The following is a 17,398-nucleotide window of genomic DNA, read 5'->3' as shown; positions in this document are numbered from 1 at the left end:
AGGCCCTCTGCGCGACCTTCAAAAAAGGCCTATCCAGCAACATTAAAGATGTTCTGGCCGCACGAGAAATTCCTGCTAATCTACATGAACTTATTCACCTAGCCACTCGCATTGACATGCGTTTTTCCGAAAGGCGTCAGGAACTCCGCCAAGATATGGACTCTGTTCGCACGAGGCGTTTCTTCTCCTCGGCTCCTCTCTCCTCTGGTCCCCTGCAATCTGTTCCTGTGCCTCCCGCCGTGGAGGCTATGCAGGTCGACCGGTCTCGCCTGACACCTCAAGAGAGGACACGACGCCGTATGGAGAACCTCTGCCTGTACTGTGCTAGTACCGAACACTTCCTGAGAGATTGTCCTATCCGTCCTCCCCGCCTGGAAAGACGTACGCTGACTCCGCACAAAGGTGAGACAGTCCTTGATGTCTACTCTGCTTCTCCACGTCTTACTGTGCCTGTGCGGATGTCTGCCTCTGCCTTCTCCTTCTCTACAGTGGCCTTCTTGGACTCTGGATCTGCAGGAAATTTTATTTTGGCCTCTCTCGTCAACAGGTTCAACATCCCGGTGACCAGTCTCGCCAGACCCCTCTACATCAATTGTGTAAATAATGAAAGATTGGACTGTACCATACGTTTCCGCACGGAGCCCCTTCTTATGAGCATCGGATCTCATCATGAGAGGATTGAACTTTTGGTCCTCCCCAATTGCACCTCGGAAATTCTCCTTGGACTTCCCTGGCTTCAACTTCATTCCCCTACCCTGGATTGGTCCACTGGGGAGATCAAGAGTTGGGGGTCCTCTTGTTCCAAGAACTGTCTAAAACCGGTTCCCAGTAACCCTTGCCGTAACTCTGTGGTTCCTCCAGTAACCGGTCTCCCTAAGGCCTATATGGACTTCGCGGATGTTTTCTGCAAAAAACAAGCTGAGACTCTACCTCCTCACAGGCCTTATGATTGCCCTATCGACCTCCTCCCGGGCACTACTCCACCCCGGGGCAGAATTTATCCTCTCTCTGCCCCAGAGACTCTTGCCATGTCCGAATACGTCCAGGAGAATCTAAAAAAGGGCTTTATCCGTAAATCCTCCTCTCCTGCCGGAGCCGGATTTTTCTTTGTGTCCAAAAAAGATGGCTCCCTACGTCCTTGCATTGACTACCGCGGTCTTAATAAAATCACGGTTAAGAACCGCTACCCCTTACCCCTCATCTCTGAACTCTTTGATCGCCTCCAAGGTGCCCACATCTTCACTAAATTGGACTTAAGAGGCGCCTATAACCTCATCCGCATCAGAGAGGGGGACGAGTGGAAAACGGCATTTAACACCAGAGATGGACACTTTGAGTATCTGGTCATGCCCTTTGGACTGTGCAACGCCCCTGCCGTCTTCCAAGACTTTGTCAATGAAATTTTTCGTGATCTGTTATACTCCTGTGTTGTTGTATATCTGGACGATATCCTAATTTTTTCTGCCAATCTAGAAGAACACCGCCAGCATGTCCGTATGGTTCTTCAGAGACTTCGTGACAACCAACTCTATGCCAAAATTGAGAAATGTCTGTTTGAATGCCAATCTCTTCCTTTTCTAGGATATTTGGTCTCTGGCCAGGGACTACAGATGGATCCAGACAAACTCTCTGCCGTCTTAGATTGGCCACGCCCCTCCGGACTCCGTGCTATCCAACGCTTTTTGGGGTTCGCCAATTATTACAGGCAATTTATTCCACATTTTTCTACCATTGTGGCTCCTATCGTGGCTTTAACCAAAAAAAATGCTGATCCCAAGTCCTGGCCTCCTCAAGCAGAAGACGCCTTTAAACGACTCAAGTCTGCCTTTTCTTCGGCTCCCGTCCTCTCCAGACCTGACCCTTCCAAACCCTTCCTATTGGAGGTTGATGCCTCCTCAGTGGGAGCTGGAGCTGTTCTTCTACAAAAAAATTCTTCCGGGCATGCTGTCACTTGTGGTTTTTTCTCTAGGACCTTCTCTCCAGCGGAGAGGAACTACTCCATCGGGGATCGAGAGCTTCTAGCCATTAAATTAGCACTTGAGGAATGGAGGCATCTGCTGGAGGGATCAAGTTCTCCTGTTATTATCTACACCGACCACAAGAACCTCTCCTACCTCCAGTCTGCCCAACGGCTGAATCCTCGCCAGGCCCGGTGGTCTCTGTTCTTTGCCCGATTTAATTTTGAGATTCACTTTCGTCCTGCCGATAAGAACATTAGGGCCGATGCTCTCTCTCGTTCCTCGGATGCCTCAGAAGTTGAACTCTCTCCGCAACACATCATTCCACCTGACTGCCTGATCTCCACTTCTCCTGCCTCCATCAGGCAGACTCCTCCAGGAAAGACCTTTGTTTCTCCTCGCCAACGCCTCGGAATCCTCAAATGGGGTCACTCCTCCCATCTCGCAGGTCATGCGGGTATCAAGAAATCTGTGCAACTCATCTCCCGCTTCTATTGGTGGCCGACTCTGGAGACGGATGTTGTGGACTTTGTGCGAGCCTGCACTATCTGTGCCCGGGATAAGACTCCTCGCCAGAAGCCCGCTGGTTTTCTTCATCCTCTGCCTGTCCCCGAACAGCCTTGGTCTCTGATTGGTATGGATTTTATTACTGATTTACCCCCTTCCCGTGGCAACACTGTTATCTGGGTGGTCGTTGATCGATTCTCCAAAATGGCACATTTCATCCCTCTTCCTGGTCTTCCTTCTGCGCCTCAGTTGGCTAAACAATTTTTTGTACACATTTTTCGTCTTCACGGGTTGCCTACGCAGATTGTCTCGGATAGAGGCATCCAATTCGTGTCTAAATTCTGGAGGGCTCTCTGTAAACAACTCAAGATTAAATTAAATTTTTCTTCTGCATATCATCCCCAGTCCAATGGACAAGTAGAAAGGATTAACCAGATCTTGGGTGATTATTTGCGACATTTTGTTTCCTCCCGCCAGGATGACTGGGCAGATCTCCTCCCATGGGCCGAATTCTCGTATAACTTCAGGGTCTCTGAGTCTTCCTCCAAATCCCCATTTTTCGTGGTGTACGGCCGTCACCCTCTTCCCCCCCTCCCTACTCCCTTGCCCTCTGGTCTGCCCGCTGTGGATGAAATTTCTCGTGACCTTTCCATCATATGGAGAGAGACCCAAAATTCTCTCTTACAGGCTTCATCACGCATGAAGAAGTTCGCGGATAAGAAAAGAAGAGCTCCCCCCGTTTTTTCCCCTGGAGACAAGGTATGGCTCTCCGCTAAATATGTCCGCTTCCGTGTCCCTAGCTACAAGTTGGGACCACGCTATCTTGGTCCTTTCAAAATTTTGTGTCAAATTAATCCTGTCTCTTATAAACTTCTTCTTCCTCCCTCTCTTCGTATCCCTAATGCCTTTCACGTCTCTCTTCTCAAACCACTCATCCTCAACCGTTTTTCTCCCAAATCTGTTCCTCCCACTCCTGTTTCCGGCTCCTCGGACATCTTCTCGGTCAAAGAAATTTTAGCTGCCAAAAAGGTCAGAGGGAAAAATTTTTTTTTAGTGGACTGGGAGGGTTGTGGTCCTGAAGAGAGATCCTGGGAACCTGAGGACAACATCCTAGACAAAAGTCTGCTCCTCAGGTTCTCAGGCTCTAAGAAGAGGGGGAGACCCAAGGGGGGGGGTACTGTTACGCCGAGCGCTCCGGGTCCCCGCTCCTCCCCGGAGCGCTCGCTTCACTCTCCCCGCGGCAGCGCTCCGGTCACGTCCTCTGACCCGGGGCGCTGCGATTCCGCTGCCAGCCGGGATGCGATTCGCGATGCGGGTAGCGCCCGCTCGCGATGCGCACCCCGGCTCCCCTACCTCACTCGCTCTCCGTCTGTTCTGTCCCGGCGCGCGCGGCCCCGCTCCCTAGGGCGCGCGCGCGCCGGGTCTCTGCGATTTAAAGGGCCACTGCGCCGCTGATTGGCGCAGTGGTTCCAATTAGTGTGTTCACCTGTGCACTTCCCTATATCACCTCACTTCCCCTGCACTCCCTTGCCGGATCTTGTTGCCTTAGTGCCAGTGAAAGCGTTCCTTGTGTGTTCCTTGCCTGTGTTTCCAGACCTTCTGCCGTTGCCCCTGACTACGATCCTTGCTGCCTGCCCCGACCTTCTGCTACGTCCGACCTTGCTTTTGCCTACTCCCTTGTACCGCGCCTATCTTCAGCAGCCAGAGAGGTGAGCCGTTGCTAGTGGATACGACCTGGTCACTACCGCCGCAGCAAGACCATCCCGCTTTGCGGCGGGCTCTGGTGAAAACCAGTAGTGGCTTAGAACCGGTCCACTAGCACGGTCCACGCCAATCCCTCTCTGGCACAGAGGATCCACTACCTGCCAGCCGGCATCGTGACAGTGCATAGACCCTAAGAGGGCATCTAGCCTCATACTCTGACTAATAGTGACACAATGGCAAACTTTTTACCTTTAGATAAATCCACAGGAGATATATATATATATATATATATATATATATATATATATATATACATATACATATACATATATTAAACAAACCATGTGCCTGCTGCAGCAAGCTGTGGGAACATAATAAAGCCCGGAATACCAAGAATCTCCTCCTAAGAGATAAACCCGTAAGGTGACATCTGTAGGTCTAACTCTCATGTACTAAGTTTCTGCCCATGAGTTACCTCTAATAACGATGTGACAGATATATTGACTTTTAAAGGGGTACTCCAAAGGATAGGGGATAAGATGTCTCACCGCCACTGGGGACCCCCGCAATCTTGTATTCGCCACCCACCTGTTTGAGCTGCACGCCACGGTGCCAGCTCACAAACAGCCGAGTGGCGACCACGGGGCTGGAGTATCGCAACGTCACGACTCCGCCCCTGTGTGACGTCACCCCCCGCCCCCGCTATGCAAGTCTATGGGAGGGGGTGTGACAGCAAGTCTATGGTTGGGTGGCGAATACAAGATTGCGGGGGTCCCCAGCGGCAGGACCCCCCGCGGTGAGACATCTTATCCCCTATCCTTTGGATACAGGATAAGATGTCTCAGGACCGGAGTACCCCTTTAAGGTCAAGGTTCAGAATTAATAAGATACAACTGGTGACCGTAGCTGCAAATAGAAGCAGTGAAATTGATTGTATTTATAAACTTTGAACTGACCTGGAAGTGGACCCAGATGCCATGTCAGTCATGGCCCTCATGACCTCCATTCAGTGCCTCTATCTGCTCTACGATAATGTACCAAGTACAGGAAAATAAGGCAGCTCCAGGGCTAATGCATATGCCCAGTTCTATATAGTGGCAGAGTAGGCAAAGTTGCGAACATCTGCACATTTTTTACTGAGGTATCCTTATGAGAACTAAGCCAGGCTGATAGAAAAGCAGAGAGTAGATCCTGCTGGACAGGGGTGGTGTCTGTAACCATTTAAAATGGGGAATAAACACAACAAGGGGCATGGGATGTATGGATCCCACATCTACAGTACAGCGTATTATTAAAATATAAAGGTAATTGCATTTCGCATTAGCTGTGCACAATACTTTAACCTAATGATATAAAATAGATTGTGTTAAAAAATAAACTAAATCATATAAAGGGCTGGACATTCACTTTACGCGTTTTTTTTTTTTTTGTATTCTGTTGTACTAGCATTGGTAACTGTGCCAGAAAGTTAAACAGATTTGAAAATTTCTTCTATTAAAAAATCTTAATCCTTCCATTACTTATTAGCTGCTGAATATTACAGAGGAAATTCATTTCATTTTGGAGCACAGTGCTCTCTGCTGACATTTCGGTCCATTTTATGAACTGACCCGAGCAGCATATGTTTGCTATGGGGATTTTCTCCTCCTCTGGACAGTTCTTAAAATGGACAGAGATGTCAGAAAAGAGCACTGTGCTTGTGATGTCAGCAGAGAGCTCTGTGTTCCAAAAAGAAAATAATTTCCTCTGTAGTATTCAGCAGCTAATAAGTACTGGACGGATTAAGATTTTTTTAATAGAAGTAATTTACAAATCTGTTTAACTTTCTGGCAACAGTTGATTTAAAAAAGAAAAAAGAAAAAAAGTTTTCCACCGGAGTACCCCTTTAAATGCGCACTATATTATTACATGCCATAGTTACCCCACTACAAAATGTATTGTATCGTATGGTACAAACTGCCATGAGCTGCGCTAGAATATTCCCACATTACATTCCTATCCCTAACCTGAAATGGCTGATAAGACATATTGAACACATTTCATATTCTGCCCTCATAGCAAGCCAGTGAGGAATAGAGCAATTACGCCACACCAGTAATCATTGCTGTACAACAGACACATATAAAGCAGTAGCTGATCCAGGAGAGTCAAAGCCAAAACAGAATAAAATCAAAAGCAAAAAATTATGATTTTCTTTCTGAATGTGTTTTTGTCATAATTTATTTCTCAGAAACATTTAGTCCAAGATGAAATTATTTGGTGATATGATCATCTGTGTATGAGTGAATGAATGGCAGCAAGAATTTCAATGCAAGCACACTGTATATATTTATAAATAATGTTATAAACCTTAGTAAAACCTATTATTTAGGTAGTATGTGCACACAGCTGATGTATATAGTGATATGGTTCGATTCACTGACTTTGGAATCCAAGGCCTTATACAGGACCCATCCAAGAGCTCCTGATGTCATTGGTACTGACATTCCTTTCAGGAATACTTGAAGAAGGACATTTGATGGCTGAACATACAGCATAACGCTGTAAGTCTTAAGAGTTACACAGTAAGCAGTGTTTGAGTGGCTTTTTAAATATCCTCAAAAGGGGCACTCCAGGGAAATACAAATATATATATATATATATATATATATACAACATATATATATATATATATATATATATATCTACAGTGCATAGTGAAAGTATTCGCCCCCCTCCCCTTGAACTTGACCTTTTGCCACATTTCAGGCTTCAAATGTAAAGATATAAAACTGTAATTTTTTGAGAAGTGGGACACAATCATGAAGTGGAACGAAATTTATTGGTTATTTCAAACTTTGCTAACAAATAAAAAACTGAAAAATTGGGCGTGCAAAATTATTCAGCCCCTTTACTTTCAGTGCATCAAACTCTCTCCAGAAGTTCAGTGAGGATCTCTGAATGATCCAATGTTGACCTAAATGACTAATGATGATATATAGAATCCACCTGTGTGTAATCAAGTCTCTGTATAACTGCACCTGCACTGTGATAGTCTCAGAGGTCCGTTTAAAGTGCAGAGAGCATCATGAAGAACAAGGAACACACCAGGCAGGTCTGAGATACTGTTGTGGAGAAGTTTAAAGCCAGATTTGGAAACAAAAAGATTTCCCAAGCTTTAAGCATCCCAAGGAGCACTGTGCAAGCGATAATATTGAAATGGAAGGAGTATCAGTCCACTGCAAATCTACGAAGACCTGGCCGTCCCTCTAAACTTTCAGGTCATACAAGGAGAAGACTGATCAGAGATGCAGCCAAGAGGCCCATGATCACTCTGGATGAACTGCAGAGGTTTACTGCTGAGGTGGGAGACTCTGTCCATAGGACAACGATCAGTCGTATACTGCACAAATCTGGCCTTTATGGAAGAGTGGCAAGAAGAAAGCCATTTCTTAAAGATATCCATAAAGTGTTGTTTAAAGTTTGCCACAAGCCACCTGGGAGACACACCAAACATGTGGAAGAAGGTGCTCTGGTCAGAGGAAACCAAAATCGAACTTTTTGGCAACAATGCAAAACGTTATGTTTGGCGTAAAAGCAACACAGCTCATCACCCTGAACACACCATCCCCACTGTCAAACATGGTGGTGGCAGCATCATGGTTTGGGCCTGCTTTTCTTCTGCAGGGACATGGAAGATGGTTAAAATTGATGGGAAGTTGGATGGAGACAAATACAGGACCATTCTGGAAGAAAACCTGATGGAGTCTGCAAAAGACTGGGACGGAGATTTGTCTTCCAACTAGACAATGATCCAAAACATAAAGCAAAATCTACAATGGAATGGTTCACAAATAAACATATCCAGGTGTTAGAATGGCCAAGTCAAAGTCCAGACCTGAATCCAATCGAGAATCTGTGGAAAGAACTGACAACTGCTGTTCACAAACGCTCTCCATCCAACCTCACTGAGCTCGAGCTGTTTTGCAAGGAGGAATGGGCAAAAATGTCAGTCTCTCGATGTGCAAAACTGATAGACATACCCCAAGCGAGTTACAGCTGTAATCGCAGCAAAAGGTGGCGCTACAAAGTATTAACTTAAGGGGGCTGCATAATTTTGCACACCCAATTTTTCAGATTTTTATTTGTTAACAAAGTTTGAAATATCCAATAAATTTCGTTCCACTTCCTGATTGTGTCCCACTTGTTGTTGATTCTTCACAAAAAATTACTGTTTTATATCTTTAAGTTTGAAGCCTGAAATGTGGCAAAAGGTCGAAAAGTTCAAGGGGGCCGAATACTTTCACTATGCACTATATATATGTGTGCTCCAAAGCCACCAAACTAAATGGATATGTTTTATGTTGCCTTCTTTGGCTGCTTGATATACTTTGCCATCTTTCTCTCACCTTGCCTACATCTCCCAGCATTCATTGCAGTTCTACTCTGCAATCCAGCCCCCTCTCTGAGAGCAGCCCCACCCTCCTGCTCTGTGAGCAGAGAGAAGTTCAGTGTGTGATTGGCTCAGACCATAGACACCTCCTAGTTCTTGTCTGACCCCACACACTGCAACTAAGGGCTTATTCACACAGCATAATATCCACCTGACAAAAATTCTTGACGAGCATTCTGTGTGCGGTAGGTGCTGATTGAAAATCCACCATCTCCATTGACGGCAATGCATATCCAAGAAGATTCCACAGAAAGAATGAACATGTAAATTTTTTTAGCTGAGCCCATAGTGCAGCAGAATCCCATTGAAGACAATGGGAGACTGCTGCGGTGAAATGATGGGTTCCATTTGTAAATTCTGCAGAAAATCGCCAATGGGAGCTTTAACCCCTTAAGGAGGCCGCCTGATTTTACCTTAATGACCAGGCCCAATTTTTCAAATTGGTGGTAATACCTCTGACATGCTTTTACGTAGCAACGTGATTCTGAGATAGTTTTTTCATGAAATACTGTATTTTATATTAATGGTAAATCTTTGTTGATTTTTGCAGCATTTTTGCAAAAAAATTATGTTATTTTTACTCTGTGGGTAGAAACGATTATGGTGTTACCCAATTTATATAGCTTTTTATGTTTTTTGGGGGTTTTCCACAGCAAAATCCTTTTTTTCCCTTTTCTGTGTTGCCATGTTCTGACAGCCATAACTTTTTATTTTTTCGGCCAACACCATTGTGTGATGGTTTATTTTCTGCAGGATGAGCTGTACTTTTTTGGTACCATTTTTGCTACCTTTAGATATTTTTTTGTTCACGTTTTGGACCCAAAAACTTTTTTAGCTTTTTTTTTTTTACAGCGTTCACTGTGAGGGATAACATACATTAGCATTTTATTGTTCACGCCATTACAAATGTGGCAATACCTATTATGTATAGGTGTGAGCATTTTTTTAGGGGGGGGGGGTGATAATATAGGGTTTTATTGCGAACTGGACATTTATTTTATTTTTTTTACACTTTATTAATTTATTGAAAAAAACTTTTATTTTTTATATTTTACAGGTTATACTATGCTGCAGTACATCTGTACTGCAGCACAGTATAACAGTCAGTACTACACTGACTAACAGCCTGTGCGAAACAGCCTATGGCTGGACCTCACAGGCTGCCATACTAGGCAGACAGGAGGCCATAAGCTGGCTTCCTGCTGTCATGGCAAACAACGGGATCCCGCAATCAAATTCCCATCCCCCTTTCAATCCCATAGATTCTGTGATCATGACTGATCATGGCATCTATGGGGTTAATGCTGCCGAGACCAACACGATCCCGATCTTGGCAGATGCAGTGGGATTCTGTGATTAACAGCCCGGTCCCACCCGCAATCTCGCCAGGACGTATGCATACGTTCAGTTGCGCAAACATGTCAGCAACTGGGATGTATACATACATCCTGGGGCAGGCAGGGGTTAGGCTGGGTTCACACTACGTTTTTGCCATACTGTTTTCAATCCATTTTTCTAAAGAAAACCGTATGGCAAAAAAATGGATGGAACAGTATGGAAAAAAGTAAGCCGTATGCGTTTTTAAACAGTATACTGTTTTTAAAAGTGCATACAGTTCCGTCAGTTTTTATAGAAAAAAAACCCATAAATTTTTGAAAATGTTGTCCATTTTTAATGGGAGGGGTCTTGGTTCCTGTATGGAACCGTATACATGTGCGTTTCCCATTGACGTCCATGTTAAAAAAAAACGTATGCGGTTGCAGTACGGTTTTTAAACCGGAGACAAAATCGTGATCAACCATGGTTTTGACTCCGGTTTAAAAACCGTACTGCAAACGCATACGTTTTTTTTTACATGGACGTTAATGGGAAACGCACATGTATACGGTTCCATATGGGAAAAACATATACGTTTTTACTTTGCACATCCGCATTTGAATCCTAAAGTCCCCACCCAAGACCCCTCCCATTAAAAATGGACAACATTTTCAAAAACGTATGTTTTTTTTTTTTATAAAAACTGACGGAACTGTATGCACTTTTAAAAACAGTATACTGTTTAAAAATGCATACAGTTTACTTTTTTCCATACTGTTCCATCCAGTATGGCAAAAACGTATGGCAAAAACGGTATGGCAAAACAGTATGGCAAAAACAGTATGGCAAAAACGTAGTGTGAACCCAGCCTTAAAGGGAATCTGACAGATGGATCACTCGCACTAAACTGAATACACAGGTTTATAGTATGTGTGATTATGATTATAACAATATATACCTTATGAAGATCGATCCAGCTGTTGCAGCAATATCAATAGCATTGCTAATCTTGTAGATTGTTAGCCCTTGCGGGCAGGGCCCTCTCTCCCTCTGTATCAGTCAGCAATATGGACTATTCTGTATTTAATAACCCGGTCATAAACGCCTTTGCTTTGTACATATCCACTCTCCCTCCCCCAACCTTCTTGTTATAGCTACTGACAGATGTATAGAAAAACCCATAGAAACTGTTCATTAAATATTTAATGCAAATTACCTCAAGAATCAGCTGGAACTGAATTCCTTCATTAAAAACTCATTAGCCCTCAAATTATTCAGAGATGATGATTCTTCCTAGAGGATTATACTAGGTAAAGGCTTTAACATTCTGCCAATGTATAATAAATGTGAGGATAGCGTCTCCTTTGTGTCAGGGCTACTGGAATAATAGCGGTGACCTATCTTACCTTTGGGTCCATTTCCAAGCCGACGGTCTCACAACGGAGCCAATTATGTAACCCGCGTGGCTTTTCTTCTCCAGACAGGGACCTTTTCCTTTCAATAAGAAGAATTAAAAAAGGTCTGTTACAAATACACAGTTCAAAAGAGCACAAGAGATGGAGTCTACTGCCGGTTGACTATTGCAGTGGTAACAATATCAATAATAATCTATAATGCACATGTGTATACAATTGTATTACTGTCTGTACTTGGCTGTTAGTTTGATTACTGTTCTATCATTTCTACAGAGACATTAAGCTTTCTTTCTAAATGTAGCGCTAGTAATAAGAAGCATATTATTATGACTGACACATCGCTGTAATGGCAGAAATCATTGATAACTCTTTAAGGCTGTTTAACTACTTAATTGCTAATGGCTCTAATGACCACGGCATCTAAGTGGTTAGACAGAGAAAGAGGACTCCCTCATCTGAAGTGATAGCTGGGTGCTGATGGGTGGTTCTGAAAGCTGGAGGCTAAATAAAAGCCTTCAATAGGCACTGTCAGATTCAAAAACTTTTTTACGTGATGTACATTTTGGCAAAACATTAACTTTTCTAATGTACTTCATAAGAAATTTTTATTTCCTTTTTACAGAAATCATGGCTTATATAAACTAACCACTAGGGGTCCCCATACCATGCAGAACATAATATTTTTCGGCTGTAGCATCATTTGTGATCAAGCTAAAGCACAGGCTTAGACAAAGTCCAGTAATTGAAGGTGAAACTAGCACTTCTCGGTGATCACTCCTGTCCTATCAGACTCCTGTCTGAAAACAGAGAGGAGGGGGTTATAGAGCTGCCTGCAGTGATTGGATGAAGAGATCCAGCACAGCACAGAATACTCAGGGAGTAATATGAGTTATGCAGAGTGAGGACATGCTTCCTCTAAAGCACCCAATGAAAAACCAAGTGAGCAACAGAAATATGGGATATAACTGGTACTCTTTCAATTTTAGCATTCCTATTAGGAGTCCATAGTTGTGAGGGAGTCCTTAAAGGGGCTTTCTGATGATGAAATATATTTTCAACTCTCCCATAAATGAACACATATAGGTAAATAAAGTTATTTTACTACCTTTTAGTTGTCTTTTTAATCTATTTCCTCTGCTTCTGATGCAAACTATCTGCTCTGTTCTCTTCATTGCCCCATTTCCTGTCTAGTATACATACTGTAAAGAACATCATGTTTCTGCTGTACAATCTAGCTGGGAATCCAGCCAACCACATATCCCTCTATGTGAGAGGCTCCTATGGGTGTAGTGGTCAGGGTTATAGCCAAAACATTATAGGGGGGGGATAGAGTTGGTGGAATTCCCATCTAGAATGTACAACAGGAATAGGAAGGCCATTACAGGATGTACACTAGACAGTTTGGCAATGAATACAACTATATGCACTCCTCTACATTGAAATTTTAATATCGAGAAGGAGAACCTGTGGAATTATGGAAATCACAGAATGCATAGACATGTTAATTATATGCTAATTATATAAAAATAGAAACTAAATATTCAAAACATTTAGATTTATTCAGTATCAAGCATGAGCACCACGCTTGGAAATACACACACTTACTTGCCTTGGCATGTTACCAATGAGGTTGCTGGCTCACAGCAGCATGAGCTGGCATTGTAATGTTAAGAAACAGCATCTGGGATACTTTGGAGAAATTGCTGTTTCATTGGTTTCAGGACCAGATCAATGTAATGACAAGCTGTTAGTGTACTTGGAATGAAGTCTATAAAACTCCTGCTGCTGTACATTATGCTAGCCCACACTGGGAGTAGGACCGGTGTGAAGGCCTTTTCATGGTGTTGTTCACATGGTCTCCAGACCAATCACTGGATCCGAGACAAAATCAAGAATCATTGCTGAAGAGGATAGACCTTCATTCCAGCTTCCATATCCATCTTGTTCTGTACCATGATAGCCTTTTTGAGGGTCAAGTCAATGGGACACTTGTAGATGGAAATCTGGCTTGTAGCCAAATATCATGCAAGCTCCTTCTGATGGTTTGTGTAGACACCGTTTGACGCCCTAGGCTTGGTATGTGACATTCATTTTTAACCACAGTAAAATGGATCACTATGCACCAATCTTCTAATCCGACGATCTATCCGTGCATTGGTTTACCACTGTGCACCTCTTGTTGTCATTCCAGTTCATCACTGGGACATACAACATTAATCAATGCTGATATCCTGGCCTACACATGTAGAGATCTGCTGGAGTGATAAAGTCTCCCAGTTCCATGATTCTGTTCCTTTTAGTTTGCAACAAGTGGGGATAACTGGCACATGGACGAACAGGAGGCATCCCACAATAATACTGTATGGAGGTTTCATGTGGCTGAAAAAATTGCCTTTTGATCTGGTTTTTATACCATTAAATGGGTACTCCACTGGAAAAATGTTTTTATTAAATAAACTGGTGCCAGAAAGTTAAACAGATTTGTAAATTACTTCTATTAAAAAATCTTAATCCTTCCAGTCCTTGTCAGCTGCTGTTATGTTCCACAGGATCATTTTTGAATTTCCTTTCTGCCTGATCACAGTTCTCTCTTCTGACACCTCTGTCCATGTCAGGAACTGTCCAGAGTAAGAGCAAATCCCCATAGAAAACCTCTCCTGCTCTGGACAGTTCCTGACATGGACAGAGGTGTCAGCAGAGAGCACTGTGGTCAGACAGAAAAGAAATTCAAAAAGAAAATAACTTTCTGTCTATCATAACAGCAGCTGATAAGTACTGGAAGTTTTAAGATTTTTTTTATGGAAGTAGTTTAGATTAGCTCTAAAGAAGCATTTTGCAATACAGAATAGAGGTTGCAAAAGACCAGACAACGTAGTAAAGAAAGAAGGGGAAAGTAAATGTGCAATAAGCCCATTTGGATTCAGAGTAGTCTCGGGGCATTCAGCACAAGATGAGGAAGTAATGCACACCCTTATGACACTTACTGAGGAGGAGGATGGATTGAGCTGTATTGGGATGGGAGGGGAAGACCCCTTTCCAGGGGGAAACCCCTCTCATTTCAATCCACCTATTTTCCCAGGAAGCTCTGTGGATTTATTCCACAGAGCGGTTAGTCAGGATGTGAATTCTTTGTTATATCCCCCAGTTAATCACAATATCTCTAAAGGAGAAAAAGCAGCCCTAAACATGCTAGCTGAAAGGGAGGACATTGTCCTGTCCCGAGCTGACAAAGGGGGCTCCGTTGTCCTATGGTATAAAAAGGATTATGATTCCGAAGCTGAGTCACAGCTCGGAAACATAACCGTCTATGAAAAGTTAAAAAGTGATCCTACCCGAAAAATAATGGAAAACTTATGCTCATTGTTGCATAAATTTGTTAACTTCAATATAATCACAGAAAAAACAGCAGAGAAACTATTACCAGAAACTCCAACTAACCCTACCTGGTATATCCTACCCAAAACACATAAAGCCATAACACCTCCCCCCGGCCGACCCATTGTAGCCGGAATAGGGTCCCCTACATCTTTTCTTTCAGGGTGTATAGACTGGCTCATTGCACCACTCCTTCCACACATACCATCCTACCTGAAGGATACTGGTGAACTTATATCAGTCCTCGACTCCTTCCATTGGCAGAACACCTACACTTTGGCATCGATTGACGTTTAGAGCTTGTACACCAGCATTCCACAGAATGCGGGTGTACAAGCTCTCCGTCAGTTCCTGACAATTTCGGACAAGTCCCAAACACTTATCGATTTCGTTACAGAATCTACTACATTTATTTTAAGTAATAATTGTTTTAATTACAAGGATCAGTGGTTCAAACAAAGGCTTGGGACGGCCATGGGCAAGCCCATCTCATGCTCATTTGCAAACATATACCTTGCCATCTTGGAGGCAAGGTATGTGTTTTCTGTTAGCAACCCCTACATTAAGTTTATCAAACTTTTTTTACGCTTTGTTGACGACATTTTTGTAGTGTGGGATGGGACAGAGGCACAGTTTGGAGATTTTGTTCATTATCTAAATCATGAGAATGACATGAACATGACATTTACTTTCACTTTTGGGAATAGCTCCCTCGAATTTCTGGGATTAACATCATAGACAATTGTATTGTCACATCAGGGTTTAGAAAACCCACATCCAGAAATTCAATTCTCCACTATGCCTCCTCCCATCCCACCCACATAAAAAATGGGATCCCAAAAAGTCAGTTTATCAGACTGAAGAGAATTAATAATAATGCTGAAAAATATAAGGAACGAGCAGACGCCCTGGAAGACAGACTTTTAAGATGGGGTTACCCAGGTAAGTATTAACAGATGCCAGACAGGCGGTAGAAAAAATCCCTAGAAATACTTTACTAAAATCACGAAAAAAACAAAAACAGCAATAATAGGTTCGCATTCACATTCAAAAACACCAACATGAACGAAATTATTAAGAAAGCAATTCACAAACATTGGTACATAGTGCAGCAAGACGAAGATTTAAAAACCCTTACAGAATCAAATCCAATAGTTACACACCGTAAAAACATAACTATTCAGGATTTTTACAATAAAAAAAGAAAAAATATGAAATCCAAAACAAATTGGTTGACAGATTCTCGCCCATTAGGGAACTTCGCTTGCAATTCTTGTAAACAATGCAAAAATTGTTTGAAATGTAACACAATCATGTTAGGAGGATGTGACATCCAATTGAGACATTTCATCTCCTGTAAGACAAGCTACGTAGTCTATTGTCTGATTTGCGCATGTGGATGATAATAAGTAGGGAAAACTATTCGACCCCTCTACCATAGAGTAAGGGAACACCTAAAATCAATAACCACAGGTATAGGGGCACCCCGTCTTATCGCACACATGCGCGGACAGCACAATGGCAATCCTGACGAGATCAAATTTGCAGGAATCGAACACATCGAAAATGCCCCAGAGGAGTTAATAAGCACCAACAGATCCTGAGAAGTGAAGCCAGATGGATCATCCGAATGGATGCCACGGGCCCGCTAGGGCTCAATGAAAAACAGGAGTATGGTGCTCTATTATGAGAATACTGTGCTATGAATACTGGTTTCATACAAGAGGAAGTTGCTTTTAACTATGCACTAACTGTTTTGTAATGTATTAACATATTAAAGTAAGGAACCAATGACCTGCGGCTTACCTGCAGCGTCAGGAGTTATCACCTGTTTTAAAAGCACTCCCCTTCCTGTGACCTCACTATCCCGGTCTGACGAAGCGCTTCGGCACCCAACGGCCCGTCACCGAGAGGATACCCCCGCGTCCTTTGTTCACTCTCCCCTGCTTGTCTTCCGTGGTGATAATCCTGGAATAACTTTTCACATGCAAAGAATACCTGGGTCGGTGTGGTGAGTTGCTCCGTTTCTCTATATCTCCTATGCACATGCTTTGAATGGACTTTACTGCACACGTAGAGCACCACTGAAATCCCTCCAGCAGTTGAAAGGGAAGACACAGTATACCAAGTATAGATCATTATCCTCTAGTGCTACTAGCAGGTGGTGCCGAGTCCCTCTATACTTGTTTAGTTTACAAATCTGTTTAACTTTCTGGCACCAGTTCATTTAAAAATAATGTTTTCCATTGGAGTACCCCTTTAAAGTCCCTCCACATGCCACAGATTGGAGCTAGGTGCTTAAGAACATGGATAATTTGCAGATGTTAGTGACACCTGCTGCTTCCTTGATTTGTCTAACATTAAAGGGGTTATCCACTATAAGGTGACTTTAGTACTTACCTGCCAGACAGTATTGGACATGCTTAGGAAGGATCAGTGCTTGTCTTCGGGGCTAAATGGCTGTGTTGTGAGTCCACTATAACACTGCTCCTTTTATTTTTGCAAAATGGATATTTCCTGTTGGAGTTCTCACGCTCTAACTCCCAGGATTTCTTGTTTGTAAGTGTGAGGTCACTTTTCTCCCTCTCACACATCAGGTACCCCACCCTTTGCAGTGCTGTACATGAAACTACAGTTCTCCCCAGCCCTGTGGAGAATTATCTACTTCCAACCCAGCAGTTGCTCCACCT

The sequence above is a fragment of the Hyla sarda genome, chromosome 4 (assembly GCF_029499605.1).
Source record: "Hyla sarda isolate aHylSar1 chromosome 4, aHylSar1.hap1, whole genome shotgun sequence".
Taxonomy (NCBI): domain Eukaryota; kingdom Metazoa; phylum Chordata; class Amphibia; order Anura; family Hylidae; genus Hyla; species Hyla sarda.
Note: the sequence above shows the minus strand (reverse complement) of the source record.